The sequence below is a fragment of the Anser anser genome (genome assembly GCF_964211835.1).
Source record: "Anser anser genome assembly, chromosome: 10".
In the NCBI taxonomy this organism is placed as follows: domain Eukaryota; kingdom Metazoa; phylum Chordata; class Aves; order Anseriformes; family Anatidae; genus Anser; species Anser anser.
In genome coordinates, this window is record NC_139730.1 from 19828689 (window position 1) to 19841276 (window position 12588).

Below are 12588 nucleotides of genomic sequence, written 5' to 3' on the forward strand. Positions count from 1 at the left end.
AGGGCAGGTAAATGTCAACAGTTGGGGAACAGAGATCGTGAACTCTCTCAGCTGGAAGAAAGAGCTCAGAATATTCAGCAAAAGCAAGTTCGATTGTAAAATAAACTTATTGTCTTCAGTCTGAGTGTCTGGCCAGCAATGTTTTCCAAGGTATTGGATACGTTTTTAAAGTATCCTTGAAGAGAACCAAAAGGTTTCAGGATCAGCATTAAGAAGCAGAACTTCATGGGTCATAGCTAACCTGGATTAGCAAAGTATAGACGTTGATTGCTCCCGTGATAGTATGATGGCATGTGTGAAATAAATAGTGTCTGGATCCAGTTTCTTGTACACCTTGATCGCTGAATCATTTGCATGCATTGGTGGCAGCGCTGGCACCAGGCTGCTGGTGGGTGCTGGGGCACCAGCTGAGCCAAGGTCGGTGCCATCAGCAGGAGTTTTGTGCCTTGTGAAAACTGAGGCCCTGGAAAGTCTGTGCAAACAGCCCTTACTCTATGTTGGTACTGCACGCTTGAGAGAATCTGTGGTGGGTTTTGTTCTTTGTTTTTGTTTTTTTTTTTCTGTGGTTTCAAAGATTCTCAATCCAAAACATTTATGTTCAGAGCAAAAATGCAGTATTGTGCAGGTAACAAAACATATTACCTCAGCTCTGAAGCTTTTCATTTTGTTCTTTAGACTCAATCAATATGGAAGTGTTTGGTTTTATTTGGCTTTTTAATTAATTAGAGGGCACAAATTTTTCATAGCAAATGATGGGGTACCTTTACTTTCCCTTTGTCTATTTGTCAACAATCTTGTTTTGACAACTGCACCAGTTATTTTAGTCTACAAGTTGTTCTTTCCTCTTTGACTAAGCAGTGAGTATTCATTGTTTCCTAAGCTGTTAAAGGCGCCTGCTTGCTCCGCTCTGGCATAGAATATTCTTCTTGATCTTCTCTGATCAAATATCTGAAAATATCCAGCAGAAAGGGGGAAAAATTTTCAAGATGAGTGTACAAATACTTTCATCTTGAAGTTCTAACTAAATGCATTCAGATGATTATTAAAAGGTTTTTTATTTTCCATTAACACAGAAAAAAAAATACCCTTGTGCAATTCCAAGGACAACTGTACAAGATAAAATGTATGGTACAGCCAAAGCACACTTCTCTTTTTTAATTTGAACAACTCTTGTGGATCTACATTTTTTAGCAGTTGCCCAGCTCCATCAGTGCCTTGCAAACTACGATAATAAAAAGACTATCCAATGCCTCAGCTGGAGACAGAATCAAATGCTTCTTACCTTTCTGACAAACTATTTGTCGCTATTGTTCCGCTCCCACTGTGACATTGCCTTGCCATGGGTGTAATTTTTTGGCATTTCAAAAGCCTGTTGTTGATCTTCATACAGAGATTATAGATCTCTGCAATGCTTCTCCTTCATTATTTGCAATTTACATCTTTCCCTACAATCTAAATATTGTAATAGTCCCGCTCTCAATTTTTGTCCTGCTGTTACTTTATACTGTCCCTTTGGGTCTGGCTGGTGATGTTATTATGACGGGATTCTGACTTTTAATTAGTATAAAACCTGTATGGCTATATGGCTCTACCAAATGTAAAGTTCGAACATTTGTGCACGCACCTGATCGGAACGGCGTTGCCCTGTTACTGCCAAGATGAATGATGCAGTGGCCACCAGGTGGGAGGACGGCCTCCCCTCTGCAGCCCCATGTCCTGGGGGCAGCAAGACCACTGGTACGGCTCCGGCTCAGTGCCCGGAGGTGTTGTGGGGGCCACAGGGAGCAGAGCACGGCCTTCGCCAGCCCCCGGGGACTCCTGCCGCAGGGCCAGCCCAAGCTGACCGGCAGCTGCAGGATCTGCATTTGAAAGTGCGACTTGTTAAACAGACAATTTTCAGCACACAGTAGCCTTGGAAAACTTTTGGATTGGTTTTGCATCTGTTTAATCTTATGTTGTTAATCCTTCAATAATAAATAGAATTGTTCTGGCTGGATGCTTTTCTCTGCAGATGTATAGTGTTTCCAAGGCTTCCTTCTGCCCAGAAAGGGCTTCAGGGTTAATTTATATCCATTTAGCTAACTGGGGCTTGTACTCTTTCACGTCAGCCTAAGACTGATTATGCAAATTTTGTTCATGCCTGTAAATTCATCAACACAAATTAAAGCAGTGTGTGAATACTCCCATGCAAAAGTGGCTCCAGTTTAATTAAATCAATATCAAGCACCGTTCTCCGTGCCTTTGTGTATAGGCCAGGCCTTAGTGGCTTAGGTCACATAGCAAAAAGTGCACAAGTCACCCGCTGCAGCCGCAAATTCTCTGGGAGAAGCTCCCCTTTTGAAATATGCATTTGTGCAGCACCAGGCACAGTGAGGTGCTGCTCCTTAGGTATTACCTCACTGCAAATCCTACACAGCAATACAAGCATTCATTTTATAAATAAAAGGAAGCTGTTCTGACTGTTACAGTGGTTACATAGCATCCTAATCAGGTTTCTAGGTTTAGGGGGGGGGGTTGGTCTCTTTCCTGTAAATAAAATCATTTTCAAACAGTGGAAATGATTTCTGAAATCGTCTAAGGAAAAATTCCCTCCTGGGCTGAAAGCCAAACTGAGCCATCAGATGCACGTGAGTGTGGCTCCCGTTTCCCTAAGCAGAAACTGCTGTGCTCATCTCAGAGCAGAATTTGTCTCTTCCAGCAACCTGGCAGAATATTTAAGGGCAGCAAGGAAAACGGTATTTATAAAAGCAGTGCTGGCAACATTGGAAATAAGAGCGCGCACACTGCTGGGATTCCAGAAGTGACTCCTGAATACTTAGCAGCTGGGGAAGCACACAGTGCTTAACCGCCTCCCTTCAGAGGCTACCTCTAGCAGAATTTCCTAGTGAATTGGGGAGAGAGGTAGTGCAGCTGAGAGGATCATACTGTTTTCCTTATTTTAATGAAGCTCTTTGCTGGTGATGAGAAGTTACTTTTCCTGTGTTTCTTTCTGTTGTCACAGATCAAGCAGTGCTGTCACAGAGTTTCACCCACATAGCATAATTGGTGCAATTCTTTTTTGGTATTTTAGGGTTTTAATATTTGATGCACCCTTCTTTTTCCTATTCTCTGTCCCTTCCTTTTTACTGAACATGGAGAACTGGAGGACTTGAATCCTAGGGGGTTAGAAACAAAAACAAAAAAAAAAAAACACATAAGAAGATTCCCCAAAGGAATTCATTTTAAGAACTTCACAGTCTTTCAACCCAGCTCATTATTTGTTGGTGCACTCCTTTCTGAATGTTAGCAGTGCTGCAAGCAGAAGGTACTTGCAACCTCTAGCCACTCTGTTGGTGGAAGGAAGACACATTTTTTGCTTGAAACAAAAGAAGTTGCATGCATTATTCAGTGTCTCCTAAGCAGCACAACTTCCTAAAATTTGACCTTGGCTGCAAAACTAAAATCCAGATTGAAATACTATCAACCTTATGAAAATTAAAAGTAAAATCAAAATACTTTTTAGGGTAGTGCTCTCTGTTTATCAGTTACTTGTCTTTTTTTAAAATGTAATGTTTCTTCCAAAATTAACTGCTGCTGATAATGAAACCCACAACAGCTTAAGCCAACTACTGTTTCTGAGGTAGGCAGTACCCTATATATATAGGTGCCCTATAGCGGGGACAGAAGTTATATTCAAATTATCCTTTGATATATTGCAAAATATGGCAAGATGCCCTATATTAATTCCATTTTAATCAATGGAGTTATATTATGTGACATCTTCCAATATATAAATATACACATATAATCACTTCATAATAAATGGTCAGGTGATTTATATTACCATTTTAACTCTTCTAAACTTCTATTTGGGTGCCAGGCTCCCACAATGGGTGTGCAAAATTTATCATTGCAAGATATTTGATCTCTTTTCTTCCTTCCTTTGTGAATGCTTCTCTCTCCCTTATCAAGAGTTCATTTGTATGAAAACAATTGAGATAGTTCCCATGCTTTCAAAGCAGCTGCATATTCAGCAGCACTCCTCTTTTGCCTTGATGAAAAATAAACATGGCATTTCTGGCCAGCAACTTTTAAACCTGGGTGCTGGATGCTGAGTGCCACCATTGCAATAACAATGGACTGGGTTTTGAGGGGAAATTGTGTTTTTTCAAGAAGTATTTTCTCAGAGGCAAACGTTTAGGGTTTTCAATTAGGATGTCTGGTTGGACATCTCCAGCTATAGTCAACTGTGTTGTTTATGCTCTTTTATATCTACACAGTCACAAACTGAATGTAGAAAAAACATGTCCAGCCTATACTCATACAGCTGCATAGGTATAGGATTGGTAAAGGAACTTGGATAGAGTACACCCAGTACTCTATCCTAGTACTCGGAACCCAGTCTAGTAACTTTGCCCTACAATCTGCTTTGGTATATCAGTCCCTCCAAGGTACTTACTCAGTCTTCCCTTCTCTCTCTCATCATTTATTTTTTTTTAATTTGTTTCTCTTCTCCCCATTCTCCTCTCATTTTTACTGACCCTCTTTCTGACTGAAGTCAATCTCTGCTTTTGTTCATTCTTTTCCTGGTTTCCCTGTATAACTTTTGGCCCTGTCACCCTCATGTAGTGTGCACATATGGGAAGATAGCTCTGTGTCTTGGGAACAAGAAATCGTTTGTGGCTGACTTTGTTCTTCATGAAGGCTGGCTCTAAGGGTCCACCAAGCACAGCAAGAGGACGGGCTCCTTGGCCATGTGCCCACAGCCATTTGTAGCAGCTGAGATGAGACGAGACACCAAAGCAAAAATCTCGTTGGGACCTAGGTGAGGGCTTGGCCGGCCTCGGTGGAAAATCAGAGTGAAGTTCCAAAGGAAAAGAAGAAAGAGTGCTGCTTTGAAGTTGGTGTTGTGAGAGGTCATGGCTACTATTTTGTGTCTCAGTAGTGCAAACAGTTCAGCTACACTCACAGGTAATTGTTTCCAAGCCCAACACGTGGAACTGAATGACAGTCACTTTATGCCTGATCCTCCAGGCATAAAGGATCCTCTCCTGGGTCAATCCCAGTGTTCTGGGAGTCACGTAAGTAGCACTTGCTGCATAAAATTCATCATGTTAGTATTTGCATGATCTTTACGTGCAATGTCAAAAGTAGCGTCAGTAATCCAGTGCTAAGCAGCTGTTTGATCCTAAGTTAATTGATTACATCCAGCTCTTCAAAAGATACCTCATGTAAAAAATTCCCTTTTGGAACTGGGTTGTCTGGGAATTGGGAATGGGATCGTCTCTCTATGCTGTTGATAATGCTTAAATGTTGTTAACGTTCAGCAGTTTCTTGCACTATGTGGCACGATTGCTCTGAGCACCTCTTCCTTCTCAGTAACGTGCACATTTGGGCAAGCTCCTCATCATGCTATGTGTAGGACTACTGTGGTTTGGCCCTGGCTCCTGCCTCCAGATTTGTGTCCTGGCACTGACTTGTGTACCTAGCCTCATGGAAGCTAACATATGTGTGGTCTGCACCTACATCCAAGTCAGGCGCTGACACAGGAACAGATCCGTAGCTGGTGCTGAGGTGTTGGTGCTCTCTCTCCTTGCATTTTATGGTATTTGTGCCAGACTGACTCCAGTCTGCTTCCATGACCTCAACAGCCATCAGTGACTACAGCTGAAATCAGCTTCTGGTGATGGTACTTCTCCAGCACGTGACTTGGCTTAGCTCTATCTGCTGAATGAGGGGAGCCAAAAGTTAGCAAGTGGGAACAACTGGGAAATTAGCTACAAAGGTGAACTGTGCTCCAAATTAAAACATTAGCATAAATGCAAACATAGTGAACTGAAGAAAGGAAATAAGGTCTAATCTTGCATCAGTAGATTATATCAAAGATTATGTTATTTTCTTTGTTTTGCTTCCTGACCTGCACATGTTCACCCCACTGCCTTACCTTCTCTTCTGCATTCCTGGTCATTCTTGTTTTCCCCTGGTGTGATTCCACAGCTGTGAAACTTTAGAAACCACTGGCAACAAGCGCAATACTACTTCTTCACTTTCCATTTTATCATTCCTGTCTCGTTCCACTGAAGAAAATCCAAATTTACGTTGTTATAATATGTGCAGTATATTTAAAAGAAAACTTTTAATAGTTCATTTATTACTCCAGGACAGTGAGTGGAAAAGTGCCTTCCTACATCTCTAGTGAATGTGTCATTGTCAGCTTTGATTGCAGAGATATTGGGACTCCGACCTTCAGTGACATTGCTAGCAAATTTTGACTGACAGCATGCCACTCCGCAGGGCCTTGCTGCACATGCCCATCCTCCCAGAAAAAGATTTGTCTCTTTAACTGTCTTCTGATGCTCCTGACTACAGCCTATCCAAGCCGCTAAGTAAAAGGTAAACCCAGCAGTATCTAATTACTTATCACATACCATCCAGAAAGACATTTTCAGCTCTCCTGTAACCAGCCACTTCTATGGTATATTTTAGCAGGGGTGTAAATTATATCCACAACCTCAAAATTTACAATATGTACCCGTAATGTCTGAGAGCAAGTGCTGATGCTGTGAGCCATGAACACTGCTCACATTCACTTGCTTATGCTTTTCTGTGTGGAAAAGGAGCTGCTTTCCTGGAGCCGTTGTACGTGAGCATGTGGTGGATATACGTGGCTGATGCTTTCGAGGGCACGGAGAAGCCCTGGGTGAAGGCTGGCAGCGAGCAAGAATGCGGCTGGTGTTGGTGGCTCTGCAAGCAGCTACAAGCAAAAGAAAAAAAAACAAACAAACAAACAGGTTTTGGCTTCCATTACCTAATGTCTCCGGAGGAACAGTGTTTAGTTTATTACCAACTCGGCATAGCAGCCATGCTTAGAAAGGCAGAGGTTTCAAAAGCTGTGCAACATGCACAGCTTCGGCACGTACCCTGATGGGTTTGCTGGGCCGCCTCCAGCACAGAGCAGCATGTGCTCTCATGGCCGCAGGCCTCAGTCGCTGTGGTTTGTGTCTGTTTGGGGCACTCTCTCTGCTATCTGCAGGTTATTCAGGTGGTTTGCTCACAGGCTCCCCGTTGCACCCTGCCCCGCTCCCCGGGGACAGTGCCTGGTCTAACCCAGAGGTCTGAGCCTGAACCCAAACTCTTTCTCAGAGGTAGTCCAGCTAGGTGACAGGGCACTGCTGCTTGTGTCCTGCCCTGCGTCCCAGCCTGGCCTTGACTGCCAACAAGACACCAACCAGGGCAAAAGCCAGCAGCAGTGGGTTCTGGCGAGCCCCAGCCCCATGCCCCTGCGCCAGCCTGGCCACAAAAAGGAGCAGTGGGGCTGCTGGGGCTCCTGCCCAGAGCATGCCGAGTGCTTCTGTGCCACAGCGCAGACCCCTGGGTCCTGCTCAAGCACAGCCTTCGTCTGCCCCTGCACAATATGCCTCTCCCTCCCCAGCTCTCCCTCAGTCCCTGTCTCCTTGTCCAAAAAGCATACAAAGCCTTCTAACTGGGTTTTCGGTTTGATCGTTACTGACCCCATATGAATAGCATCTCTCACCCCCATACCCCTGATTAGTTTTTTATTAAAACTTTCAGACTGCGTCCTTTAATACAATTTTAATACATTTTAAATTATTTCAGGAATTTTGTATGGTGTCCCAAATGCTTGAAGAGAGCAAGGAGATTTATAAATAAAATGATTTTTATTACACTATAAAAGAAACTGTAACATCAATGCTCCAATGATCAGGCAAAGTATGCGTGGAATCCCCTTCCCTACATGCCATGAGCTCCAACGAATTCTGCTTATATGCAGTATTACAAATGAGCTGGGCTAACCCAGAACAGTATTCCCAGTGTCAATCAATAGACTATGAACACATTAGTGTATTAGCAGTTTATGACAGTATTTAGGATCATATAGTACAATAATGGAATACACTATCTTCCGAGATACCGGGCAGGCGCATTGTCTGGCAGGGTGTGAGCGGTCCCGTCCAGCTCCTGCCGTTGCCTAGGCAAAGCAAATAGCCCCTGCAGGTACTGATTGGTTTTGCGGTAGCAGTGCCCTGTGCAAAGGTCTCTGATACAGTATGTTTGAACAATCATTGCTGTATCTTATCTGCTCTAGCTAACAAAGGGATTCAAATTTCGGGGCACCGTGCAGGACCACAGCCACAACTGCTAAATGGAATAGAGTCTGTTGTGTCGAGTTACCTGGATTTTAAAAATGAATTTTCAGGGCCAGAAAATGGCCGGCAACTCATTGCCTTGGTCTTGAGAGTGCTCCCTTTGACAGCATGTATTCCAGTCCTGCGGACTTAGTTAGGCTCTTACTTACTGAAATTGCTTCTGTGGTGAGCAACGGAAGAAAGGAAAACGTAAAATTTGTTAATGGGCATGTTTCTATCAAGGAGAGGGGCTTTATTACATGTCACCTGGGGATCCCAGTATGGCTATCTGGTAAAGACTTACTGAAAATGGAGATAGATTGTGCAATATTGATGACTCCCCCACTCACAGGAGAAAGAAAAAAAAAAAAGGAAAAAAAAAGCCTTTTCCAGCTGCTCCCTTTGCATGTAAGTAGAAAAATCACCAGAAAACAACCAGCGTGAAAGCAAACACACAGCAAGTGATGATAATGAGGGGCAGGGAAGCAACCCTGGGCTGTGGTTCTGGCTGCTGTGAGCTCTGTCATGTAGACAAGACCACAGGGAACAGGGCAGGACAACATTCAGGTATCCCCTGTTCTCCTGAGCCCAAGGGGGGACAGAGAAAGGGAAAAGGCAGTCTGCGTATTTGTTTGGCCCGTGGAGCAAAGTGGAGTTCAAGAACACAGCACTGTTGGCAAAAGTGAAACCTAAAATAAAACTGACACCACAAATTTGGAGCATTTGCTGCCAGAGCCAGAAACCATCCAGAATGCAGGAAGCTGGTTTGCGATGGGAAATGCATTTGTCTGAAAGAGCCCTCCAGGATGTTTCCAGCCACAAAGAGGATGGGGAACTGACATTGCTCACTGCATGAGCATTTACTTGTCATCTGCAAGGTCACCCTGCTCTCTCCATCCAAACCCTTCCTGGAAAGCTCCTTTTGCTTCACTGCCTCTGAGAAGGTAATGGCTGGGTAGAGGAAAATACGCCTCCCCTCTGTCCCCCCCAGACAAGAACTGTAACAAAGCAAACTCCGATGTGCATTAGCCCACGGCTCGCACACACGCTTCCCTGCAGCAAGGGGAAGCGTCCCTGGCCCTCACCTGGCAGGCAGGCTAAAAGCGCCTGGCAAGCTGAAAGAGGGAGGCTGATATTAAAGAGAGAGCAAAAGAGAGAGTACTTGGCCCCTAAAGGATTAGGACTTCTGACTTCGTGTCTGTGACAGAGAGCGCTTGAAATGGGGAATGGCCCCCTGACTCGGTATCCACAGAAAAGGATGTCCGTAGCCGCTCAGTGACAGCATCCACAAGTTCTTTGAGAGTTGTGCCTACAGGAGAAGCTCCAGACACAGACTTATGGGGAGCAATAACATGGGTGGCTTAAGAAAGGGCAGTCAGGACTTTAAAAAGAGCTCCAGGCAGTCACAGTCAAGTCAGTCCCATACCAAGGGTCTGGTGGCCAAAGGTTTGCTTCTTCCTAGAAGAAAAATTGTCTGGAAGATGTGCTAAATCCAATGAGGAGATTGGCATTGCAGTAACTTTTTTTAGAATTACATTAGATATATATTTTACATACTTAGTGAATTTGAATTTGTATAAGAAATCTCGAAATCATCTAAGTTATCTTCAAATCTATGCAGTCATTCACTGCACTCATTTATCGGGTAGTGTTCTGGGAGCCTGCTAAGTGTCCTAGCTCACTGTTTGCAGTTTCAGCATGCCAGCCTTGCCTGGAAGCTATAGTTTAATAATTTTAATCAGTCATATTTTCCACAAGCACAAGAAAACCTTTTCTCCAAAGGAGAGTGGTTCCACCACATCTTCCCTTCCCACCCCCTTGTTCACTCGCTGGCCCTGCTAGCAGGGCTTCCCCAGGATTCGAAGTAGCAGCACTTGCTGTGCCCAGCTTAGGCTAGGTATGTACCTCGGCTAGGAACCAGAGAGCTTTGCTAATGATGTCTTCCAAAAATCATTTTCTAGGACAAGAACTTTCCCCCATATGTATTTATATACCAGCTACCTACGTAACAGTTATCATAAAATGTTTATACAGCCAAAAGGGCTTAGCATGTTTCAGTGCATCCTAAAGGCAGAACAGAAAAAGATAAGTATTTTGAGCTATATGGTACAATTTATATTTAGCAATTAAATCATGAAAATTATCTTTCTATCATTGTTAATTTTAAAATTGATCAAAAATAATCAGCAATTCTGCCATGAATCTTGAAGAGCTAGACAAACATTCATTCAAAACAATCTATTTGGTATGAAAAAAACGTTAAATATTAACACCAGAAATATTTAGGTCTTAATTGATAACAGCACGGTGAGATATACTGTTCTACTGCACTTTTCTCTCCATTTGTTAATTAATCAGCATATATGAGTCTCGTGGACTCAGTGAATGATTGAAACATACAGCATCACATGTCACACTTTTTTCAAAGCTCATAAATGATCAATATATCTTTGAGAGGGAATCTGATTTCTGATACATTTATGTTAATAAGAATGGAAACACGGACCACTGGAAATTGAGAGATAAATCAATAGAGAGGTTGGACCTTCAAGAAGTTCAGTGTACAATAAAATAGACAGCAAAATATGCTTGCTGCTTGTCTGCAGTGCTTGGAGTGACTACAGCTGACCAACAAGGTAAATCAAATCTGCTGCCAATACATTCTTCTGCTGTCCAGATAAAACAGCGGACTAAGCCGGTGAACTTTCACCCTTCACCCGAGCTCTCTAAGCCAAAGTACAGATTAAAAAAAATCAATAACCCCAATCGATGGGAAAATATTTTTAGTCTCTAACTGAACGATATGTTTTGACAAGGCCAAAGAGGCGCACAAAAGAATGGGAAAAGATAAAAGACAGAAAATTAGGATTTTGTTTTATTGGTTGAGGTAGGATCACTATTCATTCCCCCTTCCTCCAAATCCCATTGACACTGGCTAAAATTATCACACAGGAAGGAAATAAAATGAAAGGTTATGAATTCATTAAATTGTCTGATTTACTGTGTATCCTTGTAACATGTTATCTTTTCTGGGTTTTGTTTCCATTACTGGACACTTAGCATTGAGAAGACACTTTGGAACATATTAAAAGGAAAGTGGGCAGTATAAGTATTCTGCAAAGAAAAGAAACAGCAAATGCTAACAACTTGTGCCTTTTCCTCACGCTGCTTCAAATATGATGTACCTGCACCTGAGTGCAATGACAAACGGGTGGAAACAAGGGGAGAGCACCAGAGAAGGGCGACGAGGCTGGTGAGGGGTCTGGAGAACAAGTCTTACGAGGAGCGGCTGAGGGAGCTGGGCTTGTTCAGCCTGGAGAAGAGGAGGCTCAGGGGCGACCTTATCGCACTCTACAGGTACCTTACAGGAGGCTGTAGAGAGGTGGGGGTTGGTCTGTTCTCCCACGTGCCTGGTGACAGGGCAAGGGGTAATGGGCTAAAGTTGTGCCAGGGGAGGTTTAAGTTGGATATTAGGAAGAACTTCTTTACGGAAAGGGTTGTTAGGCATTGGAATGGGCTGCCCAGGGAAGTGGTTGAGTCACCATCCCTGGAGGTCTTTAAAAGATGTTTAGATGTAGAGCTTAGGGATATGGTTTAGTGGAGTACTTAGTGTTAGGTCGGAGGTTGGACTGGGTGATCTTGGAGGTCTCTTCCAACCTAGACGATTCTGTGGGCAACCAAATCCCCTGGGAGCAAGGGGCAGCAGGGGGGGGTGTACCCTTTGACACCTGCTTTTCTGGGTGCTCTTCTGAGTATGACTGCTGTAGTGTGGTGTGTGACACAGGGCATAGGCATACGTGGGGATGATAATATTACTGCCTTCTCATTTCCTTGTGTTCTTACACCTGTAACTACTTTTGCTTCAAACTTAGATTAGAGCAGAACTTCCTTTGGTTCATATTTTTGCAGTACAGAGTACAGGCCCAGGCTCTTTATTCCTAACTGTTTCCTCATTTTAATCCAGCATATAATTGCAATAAAATCAAAAGTTAGCATTCTGAAATAGGTCTCCCAAATTTATTTGATCATTATTTTCACATTTGGCAGGTGTTTCATCTTTTTTTCCAGTGGTCTGAACACCTCTCATCGACTTCTCAGAGTGAACTATCCTGAAGCACTCCTGTAGTAGTGTTTACAATACAAACTCCCATGATTGAAATGCTGTAGGTAGCTCTTATCATCCTTGAAAGCTTTCAACATATGCAGTGAAGTATGATGACTGCTAGAATTAATTAGAGAAAACAGATGTCAAGCATTTGCCAAGAGTTATTTAAAGAAAATCTATTATGTACAGACGGTTGATGGTAGGGTTTGAAATGTTGCTAGCAGCTGAGAAATAGCTGAACATTTTTCCGCTTTGTGGAAATCATACCTAAAACACAGTGAAAAGAACACTTTTGTCACCCATAAAAATAAAAGCAGGGTGATGTGGTGGCAGCCATAGTTTTTTCTCATTAATGCT